Raw genomic sequence first — 22,121 nt, 5'->3', positions numbered from 1 at the left:
CAACGTTATATAGAACAATAGAGAAAGAAGCCGGATCCACTAATATGACACACAGAAGCCTGAACAGACCAGCACAAGAACAAAATAAATGACAAACTGGTGCCCAGTCCACCTGATGGTGCAGGAGGATAAAGAAGTAAAAAGAAGACTCCAGTTCCTCATCTGTAAAAACAAAAACAAAAAACAAAAAACAACTTCTTACTTCACCAGGGTATCGTGAAAATATATTTATTAACATCTGAGAGGTCTGCTACTACAGCAATGGACCATAGAAAAACACAAGAGGAGGTGAATAATTCCATATTCCACAGGCACTGACTCCATGGGTGCTTCATGGCTGGAGCACCCAAGGAAAAATATTAGCTGGTGCTTAGCACCCACCAGCAGCCAAGCTCCCTCCCGCCCCCCAGCACCTCCCACCCGCCAGTGGCCCCGCCGCTCAACTCTTCCCCCTCCCTCCAAGCACCTCCCATTCGTGCTGGGAGGGAGGGGGAGGAGTGGGGATGGGGTGCATTCAGGGGAGGGGATAGAAAGAGGTGGAGAAGAGACAGAGTGGGGGCGGGAAAGGGCAGGGCAAGGGTGGGGCCTTGGAGGAAGGGGTGGAGTGGGGGCAGGGCATGGGGCTGAGAGGGGGTTGAGCACCCCTTGGGAAAGTGGAAGCTGGTGCCTGTGCCATAATCTGTACAGGGTTTACATGGAATACAATAAATAAGACTTGGGGTCACACATTGAATGATGGGGACAAAGAGCAATATTGAACCTCTAACTCATTCAGGTAGTTGGATGAGTTGGATATTGTGGAAAAAATAAGTGATCCTATAACTAAAGAGTGTATCATAATGCATACACACAAGAGGATACACTCAAAGTTGTACTGGCAACCGTAAATCTAGTATTTCCTAACTTCCCAGTGTTTGACCTTTCAGCTTGTAGATCTTTTCTATGTAATATGCCTATCTACCATCATATGTGGTATAAATATGTAGATGCTAAGGTTTTCATAGAATCATTAAAAGGTAGGGCTGGAAGGGACATTGAGACTTGAATTCGTAATCATTTAGGACCAGACCCTCAGAGGAAACAGACTGTGCACTCAGGGAACTGCATGTGGAGCCAAAGAACAGCATTTTCAACTTCAACTGACAGCAACTAGCATGTAGCAACTCTTCAGCTTCTGTTGCTGGACAAAGATGGAAGTTGCGCAAATACCCTTATGAACTCCTGTACATGGAGTTGTTGCCCATACCCTCTCCACTCCCCTAGTCTAACCACAGATCTTTCCATGCATAGAAAATTGACATGGCGCTCAATTCCTAGGATATAGGAATGTGTAGAGTCTCTCTCCATGGGCTTTCTGTATCTTGGCTCTCATGTACAGTGTAAACACTGTGTAAACACTGTGTTTCTAGGTTTGTTCTCTGCAGTTGAGGGACAATGATCTGGCCTTTAGTTTTCTCAACATTTGGGCCAAATTCTACATGCAGAGTCAAGTGGCCTATACAAAGGCAGATTTTGGCCCTATGAAGTCATCTCAGGTATGACATCCTGAAGAAAGTTATTTTTTACATTCATTTACCTCTGTATTTTCTGTCTTTACCCAGGACTCAAAGATGCTCTTCTCTCTCTCTCTCTCTCTCCCCCCTCCCCAATTGTAATCCCCAGCACCCCACTTGCCTTCTATGGCAATCCACAGAGCTGAGTCATTCCTGACTCCACCACTGGGGTAGAATTGAGCAGCCATGTAGGAGCTGAATGATCACAAAGCACAAGCAGCCCACCCAGCTCCTCTAGGCTTTCTGCTACAGGCATACTTTGGGCCAAGATTAGGCCCATTATAAACATTTTCATTTCTATCAAAACTAGTTTTGTAATTACGAGCTAGGATGCGATACCCTTACTTACAGTGAATATTTACACCATAAGCAGGCCCACTGAAATCAATGGCACAATCTATCAGGTAAAATACTAAATGTCTGTAAGGGTATCATAATCTAGCCCTTAATTTTTGCTATGGCATTCAGCCAAACCTAGAACAGAGAGAAATAGCCCAAACCTGCCATTTTTGCTCACACAGGTACTCCTTATTGTTGCAAGTGGTCTCTTTCAGTTCAGTCAGACTAGTCTTGTGATGCATTATCATTCGGGGATATCAGCATATGGCTGGGAGTCAGGAGGCCATGAGTTTTAATTCTGCCTCTCCAACTGGCTGTGTGACTTTGCGCAAGTCATTTTGCCTTTCTGTTTTCATTTCTCCATCAGTAAAATGGGGATGATACTACTGACCTACCTAACTCAGGGGTGCATTGTGAGTCAATGTATGTACAGTGATTTGAAAAGTTCTCTAAAAAGGCAATGTACTGTTCTATGGGGTGGGGTTTCCAGGATCTAGCCCCATAGTATTTAGTTAAAACATGTACATTATGTTACAATACAGAACTTGCCAATATAGCCATTTCTTTCTAATCAGCTTTCCAGAAAACTTTTTCTAACCCAGAGCTAGTTTCTCTGTGATTTTCTGCCATCATTAGATAATGTTGCTAAGCACTGCCACACAGCGGGACAATTTACTACTGCTTCAAGGCAGACCTTGCATTATTTTCTGAAGTTGCAAAGGCACATTTTTCTTGTTGTTTTAGTACACATTTCCTAAAAGCTGTGGTGGCAAAATAAATAAAATTTGGTTGTAAAATGCTGAAGGTTGAGTGTTCGGCACCTCAGTCACTGGGCCGGTTGTGACTAGAATTTTCAGTTAATAGAATTTCAAATTATGTTGCTTGAAAATAGTGAAATTAAAAATAATCTACCCGATAAAATCTAAAGCATATACATGTTTAGAGTTCTTTACTAGGTCAGAAATGTAGGATTCCAGTCTGCAAGGGGATGAGTGCTTTACTCTTATTGGAGGAATGGTTATTGCAAAGACTGAGGTTAATTAACTGCAGATACTTATTTAGGGCCCAGGTCATTGTCCAGCCTATGCTGCTGTGCAGGAGCAGGTAGGGGACTTAAGACCTGAAATGGAGGCTCTTGTGTTCACCACAGACCTTGGATCCAGGCATGTTGGGGTAATCAGGTGTTACATGCCTTGCGTTCCATTCCTGGAGCCAGTTGTTAAAGATTGGACATAGAGGGGTGTGTAGTTGGCAGAACCTGGCTACATGCCCCTGTATACTCATCATCACCCACAGCCAATGTAGAGGACAAATTACTAACCATTCAGGAGCAAAGTGGGTATAGGGATGGAATTGTGACAGAAGCTGCACTCCACCCCATACAAAAGACAGATTTTACATGCACATGCTAGCGCCTAGTTACCTAAAACAGTTGGCAGTTTTTAAGGCTCACTGCCATAGCACAGCATGTCTCTACTTTGCAAACTATAGATAAACAAATGAAAGGGTAGAAATTACTATCACTATTTTAGTGAAATTACTATCACTATTACTATTGACCGTGACTGGGACCATTACGTGTGTTAAGTGCTGTAGAAATACATAGGAAGATGCAGTCACTAGCCTGAAGAACTTATCATCTGTGAGCTTCATCTATACCACTCAAAAATTATACTGAAGTTATAAAAGTTTTCCATATGAACGTTTGTTTATATACCACAATCATATTGGTGTTTGTCTCCCCCTTCCTCTGATACAGTTCTTTTTAGAAAGAAAGGAAGAAATTTTATTGAGTGTATCCAAAATCTTCCAAAATATAGTGTCTGAAGTTAGATTCCTAGGTTATATATAGGCATTTAAATAAGTGGCTTGATTTTCAAAAGTACTCAGCAACCAGCAGCTTCTACTGAGTTCAACTGAGTCCTCAGCACTTTTGAAAATCTGGCCATTTATTTAGGTGCCTGAGAGCCTAAATTCAGGCATCTATTTTTGAAATTCCTCTCCCATGTAATTATATTTCCCTATGTCACAGAGGTGTTGCAAGGATAAATCTATTAAAGATTGTGAGGCACTCAGATGCTGTGGTAGTGGGGGCCAGTTAAGTACCTAAGATATATAGAAGTACCTAAAATATTCCATTAATATTTTTAATTACAGCTAAAATGAACTTTCTTGATTTCTCTAAATCTACTGGTATGTGCTTCTGCTGTCACGTACAAGATGATAGTGGCCATGGAAGCAGACAGATAGATGGATGTAAAACAATGAGAGAAATATTTTCACATCAGTCATTACATAGAATTCCCCATATATAGGGCCCTACCAAATTCACGGGTCCATTTTGGTCAATTTTACTGCCAGGATTTTTTTTAAAATTAGCGAAAACATCTGAAATTTCATGGTGTTGTAACTATGGGGGTCCTGACCCAAAAAATTGTCAGAATGAGAGAGGTGCAAGACTATTGTGGGGAGGGGGGGACGTGGGATTGCCACCCTTACGTCTGCCCAGCTGCTGGCAGAGGTGCTGCCTTCAGAGCTGGGAAGCTGGAGAGGAAGGCCTCTAGCTGAGTGCCCAGCTCTAAAGCCAGTGCCACCATCAGCAGCAGTGCAGCAGTAGTCTTCTGCCTGAGTGGGGAGTTAACAGCTGGAGCTGTGGAGCTTCCTGCACCTGGGGGAGATCCCAGAGGTGGGTCTGACCCAACCCAGGAGCAGCCTGGAGCAGGAGCACCTGCAGGGGAAGACAAAGTCTCATCCCTCCCAATCCCCAGACATGATTAGCAGCTGGAACCCTATGCAGGGTAGGAGCCTCTGATGGGGCACCAGATTTCACAATCCATGACGTGTTTTTCACAGCCATTAATTTGGTAGGGCTCTACCCATGTATCTCAGTGGGGAGTTCTGTATGCAACTCAGTAACATCATGTAGATTTGGATGGGCAGACACTCCTGCTTATAAAAGAGGTTTAGAGTATTCATATAAGTGTAGTAAAGATCATATTTGGCCTTTGGACTGTGCACTCAACTCTCATTCAGGTCAGAGTCCTGAATGTGCATGTTCGCCCTATGCAATGTTTAACCTTTATAGAGAGAGTGCATCACTTTTATAAGCAGTCTGACACCATCCAAAATTTATTTCTGATTAAGTGCAATTCCTCTCAACTATCTCTAAACTGACCAATCAAAGAAAATTGTGGCCCAAAGAGATGAAATGTCTTTTTACCATTGAAGGCTGCAATGCAGATCAATGGAGGCTATATTTTTATATAAGAAGACACAAAACTGAGAGGATGTCAAAAGATAAAGTGCATCGGGCTTCCCTGAGTATTTGAATTTGCTCTTGCAAAGTCAGATGGTATTGAAATAGTAATGCAGTGCTTCTTGCAGCCCCTTGAGGTGGCTGCACTTTTACAGGGCAAGTTGTTGAAAGAATCAGTCACAAAGTCTACATGATACAATTTAATACAGGGGTTTTCCATTAAAGAACTTGGCTACTAAGCTTACCACCTGCAAGCTTACTAGCAATGAGGTCAACCCACCTGTCAAAGTCACAACATTGTACCCTTAAGTGGATCTATTGCTTACTGCTTATTCCTCACACCAGGGCAGAGATGAACCAGAATATGAATACATATATAGTTACACACAACAACTGTGCAAGTAAAATACAAGCAACATTGTTAAAATATATCAGTATTGTTTTTTAAAAGTGTGAAGCAATAATACATGAGAAATAAAAACAAGTCTGTCACCCTCCTAAAATGTTTCTTAATGTGCAGTAACACCATAAAAGCTGCCTTTATTTATTACAAATAGTAAAACTGTAGTGTTAAACTGCTCAGATTCAAATCAGATCAACTGCATAATTTTTGGTGAAGAGGTGCTTATGAAATGGAAAATGAACTCCAAACTGGAAGGCTCATTGCTTCCTAATAAAAAGCAGTGAGCTTTAAACATCAGCTAGTCAGGTGATAAGTTTGTCATTTCTCAGCTGCGTTCCTGGTGGGAAGTTGTCAAGAAGGCTTGACAGCCTTTAAACTTGCATTTTCCCTGTTTATGAACCTCATGTTGCTCTATTAAAACTACTGGGAGGTTAGGAGGGGAGCCACAGTAACAGCAGTTCTATTAAAATATATTTGCAGCAGTGGATGTTGAGCAATGTTTATGGTGTGAAAATATGTGTGATTTCTGAAAAGAAATTTTCACCACTCTTCAAATCTGTTCTTTCTTGTCTAATTGTGTCCAGCTACTGTGGGGGACTGAGAAATATTAATGATTAATTTCCTAGGTGTCAGAGAAGTACAGGCTTGTAATACATCATTAGAAGCCAGAGATCAGGGAGCCTGAATTAAAATGGGAAGCGCTGAATGAATATATTACTGCTCTATACAATTAACAGCACAAGCCAGAAATCATTTACTTTCATAATTTAGAACAATGGCAGCTCTCCAGTGAAAACATATTTACGGTAATTTTACACTGCTCTCTACAGGCTTTGTACAAAAGGGAGAGAGATGAATTAATATGCACCAAAGCAGCAGAGAGAACCCTGTCATTGAACTGTTCTTTTCTTTTTAATCAATCCAGCTTCTTGTACAAAGGAGGCAGAGTTCTGAATAGGTGGAGAGCATCCAGATTATAGAGGGCAAATCAGCATTAGAGGATTAGCCTCTGCAATGTGATGAACTGGGGCTGACTTTTATCTGACCAGGTCTTCTCCATTTTAGCCCAGGTCCGATCAGCAATTTCAAGCTAACCAAACTGAAGTTACACAGACCTTCTGTCTCTACAGTTCTGATTTCCTTTCCCTATCACAATTAATCCTGTTGTCCTTGAGAAGATGTCTAATGCTGATAAATGTCTCCCATTTCACATCTGCAAGTGTGGGATTGTATAGGAATTTGTAGTAATATTTAATAGTGGTTGGGGTCCCATTAAGCTTCAGAGGTTCTTAAATTGCTTCTTGGAGTTTATTTGTCAGATAACTCAGGGTATAAAAGTAGCACCATAAACATTAATTGAACAGCCATTAAGCAGTATGACTGTTTGTTCTTGGTTGATAGAGGACATAAAGCTTCACATCCTGTGGTGGAAACAATTAAACCCAATGATGAACATGCTATCAAATATACTATTACTAGATTTAACTTCACTAAATAGCAATCAGCTGTAGTCAAAAGCATATGCAAGTGTTAGAAAGTCATATTTATACTGTCATGTCATAGCCTGTTATAAATTTCGTAGAGTTCCTCATATTTTATGCTAATGGCAAAGACTAATGGTAGTCATTATCTCCATTCATTCTCATAAAAAACTTCCTCAAGAGAGGCTGATCATAACTAGAATGCTGTTTAAAATTAAACTGTTTTTCTAAAACACAGAATATAAAAAACACTTAAATACAGGAGGCAGGCTGGTTAATTTATTTTGTTTTGAGTATGTTTGACAACTACACTGTTGTTAACTTTGCCATGCATTGAATTGATATCCTTTTCAGCAATGTCTTTGGCATGCCATGTTTCGAAAAGCTCTATGCGGGGCAGAGGGGAGGTGGTGGGTAGGTAAACCTCATAAAAGGAAACCAATGGCTGGAATAAATCTGACACTGTCCCTTTGGAGGCTTAATATTTTTTAACAAGGACACTGAATTTCCTCATCCATTTCTTATTTAAGTTATGAATTCTGCTTACTTGACAGGTACAGAGCACTTCATTATGTGCACGAACAGAAATGCTTAAACAGATGAAGAAGCTATTTGCATCTGATAGGAACTAAGTGGGACATTAAATTAATGCCAAACAAGTGAGTGCTCATTTTAGTTTTGTTATAAATGGCTGCAGTATAGCAATAATGTGTTGACTCTCATGTGCTGACAACTTCTATATTTCTTCTAAACTTGCCTTATATTTAGTGATGGGACAAATTCCTACTCTGCATGATAAAATTAGCAGTGGATACATTAATAATTGAGGAAGCAACTCCTAAGAAATGCCATTGTTCACCAGGAATGTTAGTGATTGACTGGTTTTAAAGGAAGCCTGCTGTCATACATATGTATTTACTGAAACCTCAAGTTAAGAGCCATTGTTTTTAGCCTGTGTGGTATCAAATCAACAATTTGCTTTTAGGAGATGTCAAGTCACTTGCATAGTTGCATTTTCCCACTCCATGACCAGAGTGCCTATACTCATCTTGGCAGTGTGCTGGGTTGCCAGAACCCTAGTTCTTGTGTGACTGTGTCTTCTAGTTTATAACCAAATTAAACACAATAGCACACTTGCTCCAGGGGCGGCTCTAGGATTTGCGCTGCCCCAAGCACGGCAGCACGCCACGGGGGGTGCTCTGGCGGTCGCCGGTCCCGCGGCTCCGGTGGACCTCCTGCAGACGTGCCTGCGGAGAGTCCGCTGGTCCCGCAGCTCTGGTGGACCTCCCGCAGGCATGCCTGCGGATGCTCCACCGAAGCCGCGGGACCAGCGGACCCTCTGCAGGCACGTCTGCGGGAGGTCCACCAGAGCTGCCTGCCGCCCTCCCACGGGACGCCGCCCCAAGGTCTGGAGCCGGCCCTGAGTCGCTCTAAACAATGAGTGGAACATGACTGAATAAAAGAGCTGTTCATTGTATAACATGACCACTTACAGTATGCCTCAGGTCTGCAGTTTATATGGGGTGAGATCATTCTCTCCTTTATATAAATAATGGGCATTAAACATATGAATTTTACTGTTGACCCAATCTTGTCAACTTCTTACTCATACATTAAATTTGATGGGACTTCCAGTGGACTAAAATACTACTCAATGGGCCAAATTCCCTACTGATATAAATTGGCACTATAGCATTAATGTCAATGGAACAGCACCAATTTAAATCAGCAGAGAATTCAGTCCAAACTGAGTTATGGCAACAGAAACAGGCACTATATTACTAGACTGACTGGGCATATATATATATATACTCTAATTTGGCATTGCACAAATGGACTCAATCTATGTTGTTGTTTTGTAAACAATTGTCATCTTATTTTATAAATAAGTTGCTAAATTGCAGAGAATTTTAGCATGAAAATCTGTCTCAGGGTATTCTCCCACACGTCGTATGCGATTTGTCATCAGCTAAAAAAGCAGATAGTTCCAACCTGAGTTTTTGAATATATTACTGTCATCTTGTAGCATTGTGAATAAGTTGTGATAAGATTTGATAAAGTGGCACTGTCTTTAAGACAATACACAGCACCATAAATGTAATTTCTTCCTTTTATGTATGTTACTGTTGTTATTCACCAATATTATACTATACTAATGTGGTAGCTCTATGTACAGTTTGGTATTAATCTTACTCTGTTTAAAATACTTGATTTGAAATCTTTTTAGTATAAGAAACACTTGAACAGTTTTTCTTGTCACTCAAAGTAGGAGATAAGTCTCAGAGATTCATATTCATATAATTAAGTAATGTCTCTATCTATTAGACATCCTCGAAACATCCTGAAAATGACTCAGCTGAGGAAATAACAGTAATTTGTTTAAATTTGTGGTATCAGAACATGCAGATGCTGGAGATCAGTGAATATCAGATGAAGGACTAAATGTATTAAAATATATATTCATGTACAAGTATTTCAAAATAACTTGTGCAGTAAAACCTAACATTATGCTGCATTAATTAAAACATGGAGAGTAAACTTGATTTTATTATTATTAATCTTCAATGAATGGATACAATATTTCATGAGTGTATTTTCCATTCTATGGACACCACACTATACCTTCCCTAAATGTTAATGGTAATGATGCAAGACAAATCTACGCCCCTTATAATTATCTGACTTTTTAATGAACTGACTAGATAAATGAATAAGATTGTGCACTGCTGGATGATTTTACTGCTAACCACAGAGGTAAATATTTCTAAATATACATATGAGAAAGAGGGAGGGGAAACTCTATAAAATAGTCACATGCCATTTAACAAGGCTTTATGCTTCACACCGCGATACAGTGGACTTAATCCGATTCAGAAAGGAAATTATTCCCCCATTTTTCTCAATTGCTCCCCATTCTCAGTATTCTTCCAGTGGAATTTACGTTCTGGAGTCCGTTCTGGTTATACAATGAATATGATACAGCCTGGTAACTTTTGCATCTTTTGTAAGTGTGTGCCAGGCAGTTAAGAGGCATCATCTTGAGTATTGTTTGTCCTCTATGTCTGAAATAATCATCAGATTTGTTATCTCCAGGCAGTTATCGCTCCTACAGAAGCAAACACAGATGTTTATAAGCCTTCTAGTGAATGAACAGTGGCATTTATCCAAGCTTTGTAGGTCACTTGATGTTCAAAGCAACAAAACAAATAAACAAAAAACCTTCTCTTCCCATCATAATAATTAAGGATAAATATTCCTGTATTTGTATATTCGAGGCCTTCCTAAGATATACAATGATTTCTCCCACATGGTGGTGTTATAAAGTAGCAATATGTTCTATTTGAGTACAGTTTTTACTGTGAAAAGTGACTCTAAAAAAAGCATCCGGTTTATTGTCTCTCAGAGTCTCCAAATCAGATTTAATCCATTTAGAAATGAAAAGCTGATTTTCTAATTGCCAGCCCTATAACCTCTACCTGAAATCTGAAAATCAAACTGTTCTTTGTGGCTTATGTCTCAACACCAATACTGATGCTTCTGCAGGCCAGCAAATGCTTTCCCTTACACTTGTGCACTCCCATCCCCTTCATATTTTGCCCTCAGTTACACCTACGCCCTTGATTACACCTCTTCAGTAAATTGCACTGGTCCTCTGATGGCAGAATTTGGATGTGCAACTGGTATGGAGTTGACACTTCTACTGATGATCTATGTATCTCTCTGTATTAGGGTTTTACATAGTACCCCCAGGAATGGATTATGACTTACTCCTCTGCACAGGCATGTAGTCTAGTACTTGGTCTGAACTACAAAGTTAGGTCAGTTTACCTACATCACTCAGGGCTGTGAAAAAAATCATGCCCTATGTGAAGTAATTAAGCTAACCTAAGCCCCATTGTAGACACCGCTAGGTCAATGGAAGAATTCTTCCGTCGACCTAGCTACTGCCTCTTGGAAAAGTAGATTTACTAGAGTGACAGAAGAACTGTTTCTGTCTCTGTAGTGAGCATCTAGAGCTCCACAGCAGTATAGCTGTGCCGTAGTGCTTCTAGCGTAGATATACCCTAAATGGGAGAAAAGGAACCAAATCCTTGCACCCCTACCAGTTTACCTAGACCTTGTTGTATAGGGGCATGGAGGGGTTACTGGGTGCTGCACTCCTGCTTGCTTCTCCTGTGATGCAAGTGGGAAGATTAAGTAAGGGAATGGCCAGCAGCACTGAACCACAGCAGGATGGTGGAGGAATTCCCTCTGATGAGCTTCAGAAAGTCTTGTGGGCAGAACAAGAGATGACTTGAGGTTGAATCTTGCTCCATTCAAATGTCAGAGAAAGAACAATCCTTGTAGAACAAGACCTTGAAAACCCTGCTGCCAGTGATGCAGAATGCCGCAAGTGAACTCATGGCAATGTATATAATATGCCCCTGTCAACTAGTTTTTCTAGTCCTTCTACAACTTGACTGACCAGCTGTATTACAAATATCATTATGGCACCATCCTGTACTGAAGAGTACTTTTCCTTCTGGGAGCATTACAAAAAAAATTACACTACTTCGCCACTAAAAAATCTTGGTCACTCTTATTTTTGTTGAGGAAGATTGAATTGGTCAAGAGGCCTGCAGACAACACACACCCTCTGTTTGGAAACAGTGACAACAAGAAATGTTTTAAAAATGCAGAAAGAAATGTCAATGTTCAATTTACTGCAAGGGACTAATATTTTCTAGATAGCATATCAACATCTCTACTGCCTCAACTAATACTGGCAGCCTTACTGTTCCCAGAGGCAGGCAGTCGCCCTGGCCACCAATTTCTGGGGGATGCCAAATCATTGTCGGGGAGGTAGGACACATCTCTCAGCCACTCTGTTGTGTTTTGTTGTGTCTTTTTGGTCAGCCATTTGTGGAGATTTGGGAGGTGAGGCATGAGCCCTGACTATTCCTTTATAGTCTCACAACAGCTGTTACAAGAACCTTCTCCTCTACAATTTCTGCCACCTCAATGAGTCTTTCCAATAGTGTTTATGGGTGGCACAATGTACAATAAAAGCTCAGTTGTGCAAACCCCAAGAGTAGAAGCTTGTCTTTGGAAAACGACAGGTTCCCGACCCCGACATAATAATGACATGAAGAAATGAAGTATGAGAAATCCTTTGGAAAAAAAATGATATGGAGCCTTGTACCAGGATCAAGTACATTTTATAATATATGGTTACCGTTCTTGGAATTTGAACAAACTAAAAATCACAGCTAATAAGAGTCTGACAAAACACAACAGGGTCCTTAAAGGTAACAAATGCAGATTATGATAAGATTTGCTTATACTTGTTTTGAAAGTTCATGTATGTGAATGATAAAATAAAGTGCATTTTTTAAAAAATTAGGCAGACCTTTCCTCACCTGACTACTGCTTCAATGGGACTTCTCGCAGCAGCAAGGATTATAAAATTAGTCTCTAAAATTCCATTGTGTTAAACATAAAAACAGAGAATATTGATGGACCATTGATCTGAGCCCATATGGCCTTGTTATGTTCATATTTTCTCAGTTTTGACATTATTTGCAGGGCTCATGTTCTTTATACTGTACTGAAAGTCAATGCTGCTATTCACAAGAGTCAGTACTATGCCTGGTAGTTTGCAGTTTCAGGACCCTAGAGCCTGATCCAGAGCTCATTGAAGTCAATGGAAAGATTGCTATGGACTTCAAAGGGTTTGAGATCATGCTCTAGGGTTGAATCTGCAAACTACCAGGCATAGTATTTTTGGGAATAGTTGCATGGGAATAGCTATCAAATAGCATGCAGTAATGATGCAGGTGAGAGCCGAATAAGTCATTAATTAGAAAAAATTAAGAAGTACTATAGTATTTTCCATAAAGAAAAGGGTTTTTCTTTTTAAAATATATAGCTCGCCCTGATCCAGTCAAGTGCTTAAGCACATGCATAACTGAGTAGTCTCAGTAAAGTCAATGGGACTACTCACATACATAAAATGACAAACAAGCTTTAGTACTTAGCCATATCTTTTTTTCCCACAGACCTGGAATTACTGTCCTCCAAACTCACAGCTGCTGTTAGACATGTTACCATACACTAGTTATGTTGTATAAATCTATCAGTCCATGCATTCTGGTGCTATAAGCTGCTTACATGCTATTCTAATACAGTGCATGTGCCCAGGACAAAACATAGGTTTCTGTTGGGTTGCATGGGTATAAGCAAGGGGAGGATTTGTCCACATGAAGCAAATTAACCCTAAAAATCAAGTTTCAAAATGGAAAAACAAATATTTTAAAATTTAAAAACTAAAAATAGAAATCAAGCAGTGCAAACCTGAACACTGATGTGCTAAGTGTGTAAACCCTGTTCACACTTTCATTTCCATGTTCTGTCAATTCATAAGCACAAATAGAGTCCAGGAACCATTCTTGCTGTCCTGTTGAAAGGAAGGGTCGTTTAAAAAGTAATTCATTGTTATTCAGTGGAGTACACCTACCAAGATGGGGGGGAATGTTAAGTCTCTAGGACAGCCACGTTGTTCCCAAATTATAACAATGATTACATTTGGCCTGTGCAAAAATCTATATATTTTTGGCCCTTTTCTTTTCTGTTCCTGGCCAAGAAATCTGAAATCCTAGACAGCATGAAAAATACCTTCTATCCTAGCATTAAAAGTCACCAATTTCCGTTTTCAAAATTCAGTGCAATTTTATGTGACATCCGCTTAACCCAGCAATAAAGCAAAATGGCTATTGCTATTGTTAAATAACGAGCTGTGTAAATTTCATCTGTTCAGCATGTATGTGGTGCTTTCAACACTGAAAAAAGCTATTTCCAGTGGTTATGGTTTTTGATGTTTATAATTTGAAGTAATCCATACACTATTATCATTCAGGAGAAATTCAGGGAGTTTTTTTGTGTACCTTTATTCAAACCTATAAGATCTTAGGAAATAATAACAAAACATATTTCATCATGAAGCAAACCTTGAGGCTAGAATGGACTTGGTTCACTGCTTTTGTATTTATAGTTTCTACTATAGTACATTTTGACCCTCAATTGTATGATTACACTTCCAAATATTTCATGTGAGGCCTGATTTTTGTCATGGCGAGTTACTTTGTTCCCACCGCATGAAGAAATAAAAAATGCTGAACTTCTTAAAATGTATCTCTGAAAATTATGTAAAAGTAGATGGCAGTGTGTATATATACCATCACTACACATTGAATTGTGTTGTGGCAAATGGGAAACGGAATACATTTTTGCATGACAAAGTTTTCCTTTTCAATGCATTTTAGAGATGAAGTCTTTATCTTAGCAAAGATCATTAATTAAATATTGTGATATAAGTTGAAATTATTTTTTTCCATATATTTAGGTTCTGATTTTCAGAGTTGGTGAGCTTCCACAACTGCCCTTGACTGCAAGTGTTTCAGCATTTCTGAAAATAAAGTTTTTGCATAGTTATCAGGGCCAAATTAAGGCAAGCCAGGGCTCTACATGCATCACAACAAAGGGTCCCTCATGGCTCTGCCACTGTGGCCCTGCCCTAGGGCCAAAGGCTCATCTGCATTTCAAGTGATAGTGGCAGGATTCCCCATCCCCTGAAGAGCATCAGTGTTGAGCAGGGATCCCTGCTTCCCTCACTCTGGAGAAGCAGAGACGGCCCCATCATTGACTTAGCAGAGAGGATTTATCTGCATGTGAGTAAGCAAGGCCTGCAGCTCTTTTTTCCTCCTCGCATACAGAATCCTTGTTCATTTCCTAGGGTGGAATTGACAGGGCTCCCCTTAGCAGCATATCTTGGGGTTAACAACTCATTTAGCTTCATGGGGTAGTTTGTCTGTCTCTGAGCTATTGTTTCAGGCTTTCTGCAGATGCAGACAGACTTCACTGCATGAGTTACCCTACCTCTATGTTTTCAAGCTTTTTATCACCATAGTGAGGGCTTACCCTTTTTTGTTTTTTAATGAAAGCAGAAATTCTTGCATAATTACCTGACTCCAGCCACTGTGGTCCTAGACACAGGTTGATTGTGTCCATCACTGATTAGTATAGTCCGTATTAATTGGATGTGGCATATTAAGATTTAACAAAATGACATGACACAGACGGAGAAACTATTGAAGTCCTAGGGCAAGTGATTTCAGAATTTAGAAAATGTCACTAATGATCCTATCTGCCAGAATATAGCCACAAGGTGGTGGTGTGTTGTTCAGGTGAGGAGGAAAGCAACTGTAAATGAGCCTATCGAAACCCATGCTTTAGTACTCCCATTTCCATGGACCATCCAGTCTCTGCAGCTTAGCTGCACAGCCACAGGAGTTACTCCCTCCCTTACACTGGAGTTCATCATTTGCCTTTCGGTGCAGAGCATGGTTACCATGGGCTCCAGTTTCATAACCAGGAAGGAATATGTTAAAAACATAGCTAGGAATGGGCAGGAGGAAAGAGCTCCTGATTTTAACTCTCCACTCTCATCCCCAACCCTGATGAGTGCTAGAGACAAGTTTCTTCCCTTCCTGGAGGTTCTAGTAGGCCACTCTGTGATGTTTTGGTATCAGCCAGACCAGTCAGGGTTCTGTCACTGTAACTTTGGGTACGTTAATGCTATGCTCCTGGGTGGTGCATATAATAGACTGGGGAAGGCTGTGCCTCCCCAAACAGCCCCGTGTGGCCCCACCCACGCGCCGTCCCAGGCTCCCTCCTGCTGCTAGCCCAGGCAGGCTGCTCCTCTTCCAAGAAGGGAATCTGGCTGAGGCTGGGGCAGCTAGGGCTGCCTAGCACTGGGAGGGCTTATGGTGATGGGGCCGCACTACCCAGTGCTCCAGGGTTGTGGGAGGGGGGAACCGTGCACCACCACTATGGGGTTGGAGGTGCTCAGGAGACCCAGGGCCGAGGGGGCTGGTGGCTGTTTGGCAGGAAGGGGGCCGGGGGGGGGGCTCTGGGCTTTGGGGGGTAAGGGGAGCACGAGGGGCAGGGCCTCAGTTGGAAGGGGTGGGTCTGGCCGGGGGCTAGTCTCCCCGAGCCCGTGGTTCACCCACTGCCCATGGCTATGCTGCTATGGCTCTGACAGCTGTAGCCAACTTACAAGCATAAAGGTCTCAACCCTGGCTTCCATACACCAGGTTACTCCTTGCAGGTTCACCCCACTAGCCCTTCTGGTCCAAGTCCCCCCAAATCCATCTCCCTGAGTTCTTAACTACCAACCACTTGAACTTTTCCCCTCTGGTTTGTCACTCTTCAAGGAGTAAACTTGCCCCCAATTATCAGTTTTCCTAGTGACATACACTTCACACAGTTTGCACAACAGAGACCTGCTTAGGGTAAAAATAAACAAAGTTTATTTAATAGGAAAATTGTAGATTCACAGATGAAATAGTAAGGAAAACCAAACACATACAAGTTACACAGAAAATAAACACAAAGATGCAATCCAAGGCTTTACATTTCCATATTAGCTAAATTTCCTTATCTACTACAAATTACCTATTATCTCTGCATAGTTTCCCAGCATGTCCTGTGTCCTAGAGGGGATCCATTGTTTCACAGACAGCACCCTGCTTAGATGCTGGCCCTCAATTTCAGGACAACCTTTACTTCACCTTTTCCCTTTTAACAGACTTTAGAGGTGCTTTTTCCCTGTCTCTCAGACTATGGTTATTCGTGATTACACAGAGCAGGGGAAACTCCCTCCTTCCTTAGTTTTCCCAAGACTGGGGTTTTCTTTTCAGTTTCAGTGTCTTTCTATTAACTTTAATGGTGCACCATTTTCTTTCCCTAGATTTTACAATGTTAGGTGCTTGCAATTAATTTTGTGTAAACAACTAGCTGGAGCGGTGTCTCTCCTTGCCTGATTACTTCACCCCCTATTGCGAGGTGATGCTGCAGTTGCATCCTAGTTACAATGTTCTACACCAGGGATCGGCAACCTTTGGCATGGGGCCCATCAGGGAAATCCACTGTTGGGCTGGGACGGTTTGTTTACCTGCATTATCCGCAGGTTCAGCCGATCGCAGCTCCCACTGGCTGCAGTTCACCATTCCAGGCCAATGGGGGCTGCGGGAAGCGGCGGCCAGCACATCCCTCGGCCCACGCTGCTTTCCGCAGCCCCCATTGGCCAGTGGGAGCTGCGTTCAGCTGAACCTGCGGATGCTGCAGGAAACAAACCATCCCGGCCCGTCAGAGGATTTCCCTGATGAGCTGCTTGCCAAAGGTTGCCGATCCCTGTTCTACAGATATACATATATTCCTAACTATAACATGAATCCAGATCTCCTAATGACCTCAAGTTCAGACCATTACAAGTTTTCATTAAAGACCTTATTGACATATTTATACACAATAACATTGTATACAGCTGATTCAGTTGCTTATTCTTTGGGGTTTAGACCTCTTTTTCTCCACTGGGGGTTTCTGGACCCTGATGTTCTGCCTAGATTTTTTTAATAAGAAATGAGTATTCAACCCAGTCAACTATTTTGTATATTTATCTTACATAGAAGAAATAGATCTCAGCAACAAATACCTCAATATGTTCAGCCATCAACCTTGCTGACTGACATTCCATAAATTATGTAAGACCCCATTCCCACATTAAGATGAAGACAGATTTCTTAAGCATGTTCCAAGAGTCTTGCAGTCTGAATGGCAAGAGCTCTGTTATTGTAAGTGGTGAGTGGGGTAAGTGAAAATAAACAATGGAATAGAGGTTGTCACAGAATAACAACCGAATTAGGCTTCATAGTCATGTGTCTGTAGATGCAAGAGCAAAGATTGTTCACAAACCTGTATTTGGTTGTATATGGTATAATAATAGTGTTTGCTTTTTTCCATAGGACTTTCTATTCTTTTGAAATCCAAGCAGTGGATAATCCTGGCCACTGTTATTGTTAAGATAAACTTTGAAGTCTTTTAGGGATTGTCAGCTTTCCTTTTTACTTATTGCAAATTGTGATTATTAAATGAAGACTGCATCTATGAAAGGAAAGAGACACAGAGTAAAGAGTATGATTAGATTAATTAATCTACTTCAGATATTTAAAGTCATCCAAGTTTACCTAGTCATTGTTATACAATTCATCTGTTTGAAAATACATAGAGACTACTTTGATGGATGTAAGTAGGTTAAGCAATAACCTGCAGGGATTGAAAGGCTCTCTCTCTCTCTCTCTCTCTCTCTCTCTCTCTCTCTCTCTGGGATTGTGCTACTTTATTGCTTACCCAAAAAAAAAAAAAAAGGAAATTTGCATGGAATAAAACTATCCACTAGACTTCAGTGACTAGTAAAAAATAATTTATTTCATGACAAGCATTAAGCGGTATTTAGAACAATCACTTCTGGAGAAACCTCCTTGACATTTATCATCCAATCAGAAAAAGCTGGTATGGGAAAGACCTGTTGGGTCACACATTTTAGTCCCTTGCAATGTAGAATCATTCCCGATAGTGCATATTCTCAAATGCTTTGCCAGGCTCATTTTAAATAATTCAAGGGAAGGGGATTTGTGTGTGTGTGTGTGTGTGTGTGTGTGTGTGTGTGTGTGTGTGTGTGTGTGTGTGTGTGTGTGTGTGTGTGTGTGTGTGTGTGTGTGTGTGTGTGTGTGTGTGTGTGTGTGTGTGTGTGTGTGTGTGTGTGTAGAGGATCTAAATAGAAAACCTAAATAGAAAATAGGTTTTACATGGTCAGTATTGTATATATACTACCCTTCCTATTTCAACATTTAAATCAACATTACTGGCCTGACAACTGTTGTTGATATGTTGAAATGGACAAATTGAGTGCAGTTTCGGATTTTGTGAATTGATCAAAATATTTTGATATTCGCAAAACTAATCAAAATTAACAAACTTTTTTCTAGTCATTTAAATCCATGTTCTTTTTCAAGGGACATAGAAGAAAATTGTTTTTTTAGCTCACAGGAAACTTGTACTATGTTTTAGGGGCAGACTATCACGTCGAAAAAGGTAAACTGGCATTAATGAGTGCCAGGTAACTAGAGTTCATATACTGTTCATATTATTTTGTATTAGATTTTATTCTGCCTCATCTTTCATTTTTGAATCAGTCTGTATATATTTGTTTTAGTCCCTGCTAAATAGAACATAAAACTAATAATTCTGAAGTTTGAGTGGGTTTGAAATTAGGCAAAATGATTTGCCCAGCCCTGTTGTTAATAGAATTTGTGCACGTAACTCCCCATACAGCACTTTGAAGCTGTACTAAGTGACAGCAATCTCATTCCGATCAGAAGAGCCATATGGCTCCATTATGTGATTGGCTGGTTTTTATGGTAGCTCAGAACAAAACATTTGTGATCTTTACGTCTGTGCAAATTAGTTATGTAGATGGGCAAAAATAGCAGCGCAGACACATATGGCTTCATAGTTTCAATCTTTTCCACTTCATCTCCTTATAGGAGACACATAAGGAGGATTCCAATTGATCAAGGTGAAAAGAGAGGAAAGAAATCAGCTGGATTTTTTTCATACAAGGAATCTATATAGACAGTGCTGGTTGCGCCAGGAGATTTTCACTATTCAGTCTGAAGAACAAAATGAGGTAAGACTGAGGTTACTTTAGATCATGTCTGTAGAGTGCTTATACTTCCCACCACCCAAGACATAGCATTAGGGTTGAAGCTACATTAGGAGTGGGAGCTACATATGTACATCTAGAGGAGAATGTATCTGAGAGGGACTCTGCATAAAACTTGTAGTCACTGATTTTCATGATGATCCTAATCCTTTGTCTAAAGATGAATCCAAGAGTCCTTGCCTGTCACTGTATTCTTGTGTTCATCCTTTGCTACCTGTGGATATGATGCAAATCACATGAAAGAAATTAATTGCCTCTTTCATTGTCCACAGTTGTTTTGTAGACCATGTTATAGCAATATACTGTTTCCAGTTGTACCTTTAGGTTTGATAAGAGGTAATTTAAAAGATTCTTACTGTGTGCTTTTAAAACACTTTGAGCTAGGTTCACAAAGATACTTAGGTGTTGTGACACTCAGCATCGCCATACCTAACTTTTAGGCACTTGGAAAATCACTGTTATTCACCAGGGCTCCTTATATGGAATGCAGGGAGATAGGTGCCTCAGAATGGAACCCAGAATTCTAGGTGATACATCAGTTAAGCTAACCAATTGGAGATGCTGAGCTGAGAGAAGTGTGCTAAGCCCTTCCCTCTCTTGGAAATAGGAGCCTCCCTCTGTTCAGGAGTTTCAGCTGCAGACCCACTCTTGGCGTTAGGTGCCTATTCCATTTTGGCAGAGGTTGGGGGCTCCCTCATAATTTTTAGTCCAGTGGTTAGGATACTCACTTGCGACCTGGGAGACCCCCAGTTCAAGTCACCTCGGAGAAAGGATTTTAACTGGAATCTGTCACCCCTCAGGTGAGTGCTCTAACCATTGGATTATGGATAGTCAGAAGTGGGGCTTCTCAGTCTCTCCTGCTGCTTCAACAGGCGAGATTAAGGAGGCCCCATATCAGAAAATCTCTTAGCCGAATAGTTAGAGTATTCTCATGAGCAGTGTCTTAGCCCGGATCAAAATTCCTTCTTCCCCCGCTGGTGGACTGGGGGTGTTGTCCACATCCCAGGTGAGTACTCTAACTCCTGCTCTGGCCATATTGTGTAAGTTCACCTATGGGGGGGGGCAGTCTGGAAGGCAAGGTGTGAGCATGGTTACTGGATTGGGCCCTGTAGGTGAGTTAGGCAGAAGAATTCCAATTTCCCCTTGTTCATGCATCTATCTGGGGCTTAGGCATCTGGGCACCAGGCATGGGGCTGCAGTGCGCATGCCCAGAGACAGAAACACAGGCACCAAGGGAACTTTTACCCCCCCAAAAGTCATTGCTGAGTAAGTTTATGGGCCTACAGTGTTCAGCAGAAACTGAACAAGGGTTTTGTAAATCCTCAGTGGGACCTGATTTAGATGCCAAAAGTGACAGCTAGGCACCTTACTACTTTTGTGAATTAAGCCTTACTGACCTACAAAACTGTGAATGGTAGTAAGTCATTCATAGATTCTAGGACTGGAAGGGACCTCGAGAGGTCATAGAGTCCAGTCCCCTGCCCTCATGGCAGGACCAAATACTGTCTAGACCATCCCTGATAGACATTTATCATATATGAGAGAAAGTGTTAACACTGGGTCTTGGATTGTTGACTGCTGGCCTGTTATCTTTGTTGCTGCCAATAAGTAAAAATCACGAGAATTTTTAAATGGACATTTTGACATTCAAACTACATTTTCCAAAGGTAGGAAGTATTCAAACAACTCTGTAACTTGAAATAATGCATGAATGTTAATAACTCACACATTAGATATTTCATGCTTCTTTGTTTTCAGTGTTAATTTTTCATTGTGCTGGTGAATGTAACCTTTTAAAACAATTGTAAACTAAAAGCTCCACAACAAATTGGCCCAATAGTCACCACAAGCTCTTAGCAATCATCCTTAAAATTGACACTGATGTAGGTTTTGCTCACAAGAGGACCATTGCTGAACTGGGCATAGTGTTATTGAATTGACATTTAATTGTATATTGTCAGTCCAAGAGATGGTGGATTCTATAGGTCAGAGATTACTTGAAAGCATATTTTGCTACTATGCTTGCAATCCAATAAAAAGGATGAGCACTTCAACTTAAAGTGTTTAGTTTTCCCATCTGTTAGGAAACTTACACATATTCACAGATTGCAAGACAAAGCAGCTAAGGCAAACAAGCAAGACATATTGAAAGTTACAAGCTGTTTATCTAAGGTAGATAATATTGTCCTCATAAAAATTTATCACGGTGTAACTTTAATTGGTATCACACTGACATTGGGAAGAATGCTGACATTTTTATTTATACTAAGAAAGTCTCAGGTGAGGTGAAAGCATTATAAAAATGCCACATTCTGCCACTTTATTCATGTTGAGTAGTATCTTTCTTTGTGAGTAGCCCCACTTTCTTCAATGGTATCCTAGAAACCAGTGACTCTGAAAAGGACTTAGAGATCATGGTAGATAACAAATTGAACATGTGGTCTGAGTGCAATGCTTTAGCTAAGAGCAGTGGTCCCCAACCTTTTTG

General features: G+C 40.8%; 1 protein-coding gene across 2 annotated transcripts in view; it reads left to right on the top strand.

The window, feature by feature from the left end:
- Positions 1-22,121, top strand: part of KHDRBS2 (KH RNA binding domain containing, signal transduction associated 2) — a 620,331-nt gene that overhangs the window by 595,262 nt on the left and 2,948 nt on the right. For both annotated transcript variants that reach the window (XR_006578577.1, XR_006578576.1), the window contains 2 exons: positions 7,587-7,691; positions 19,455-19,597. The gene's annotated coding sequence lies outside the window, so the exon portion shown is untranslated. The remainder of the gene's footprint in view (positions 1-7,586; positions 7,692-19,454; positions 19,598-22,121) is intronic.

This window comes from Mauremys mutica, chromosome 3, assembly GCF_020497125.1.
Source record: "Mauremys mutica isolate MM-2020 ecotype Southern chromosome 3, ASM2049712v1, whole genome shotgun sequence".
Lineage (NCBI taxonomy): Eukaryota > Metazoa > Chordata > Testudines > Geoemydidae > Mauremys > Mauremys mutica.
Note: the sequence above shows the minus strand (reverse complement) of the source record. Positions and strands in the feature narration are given on the sequence as shown.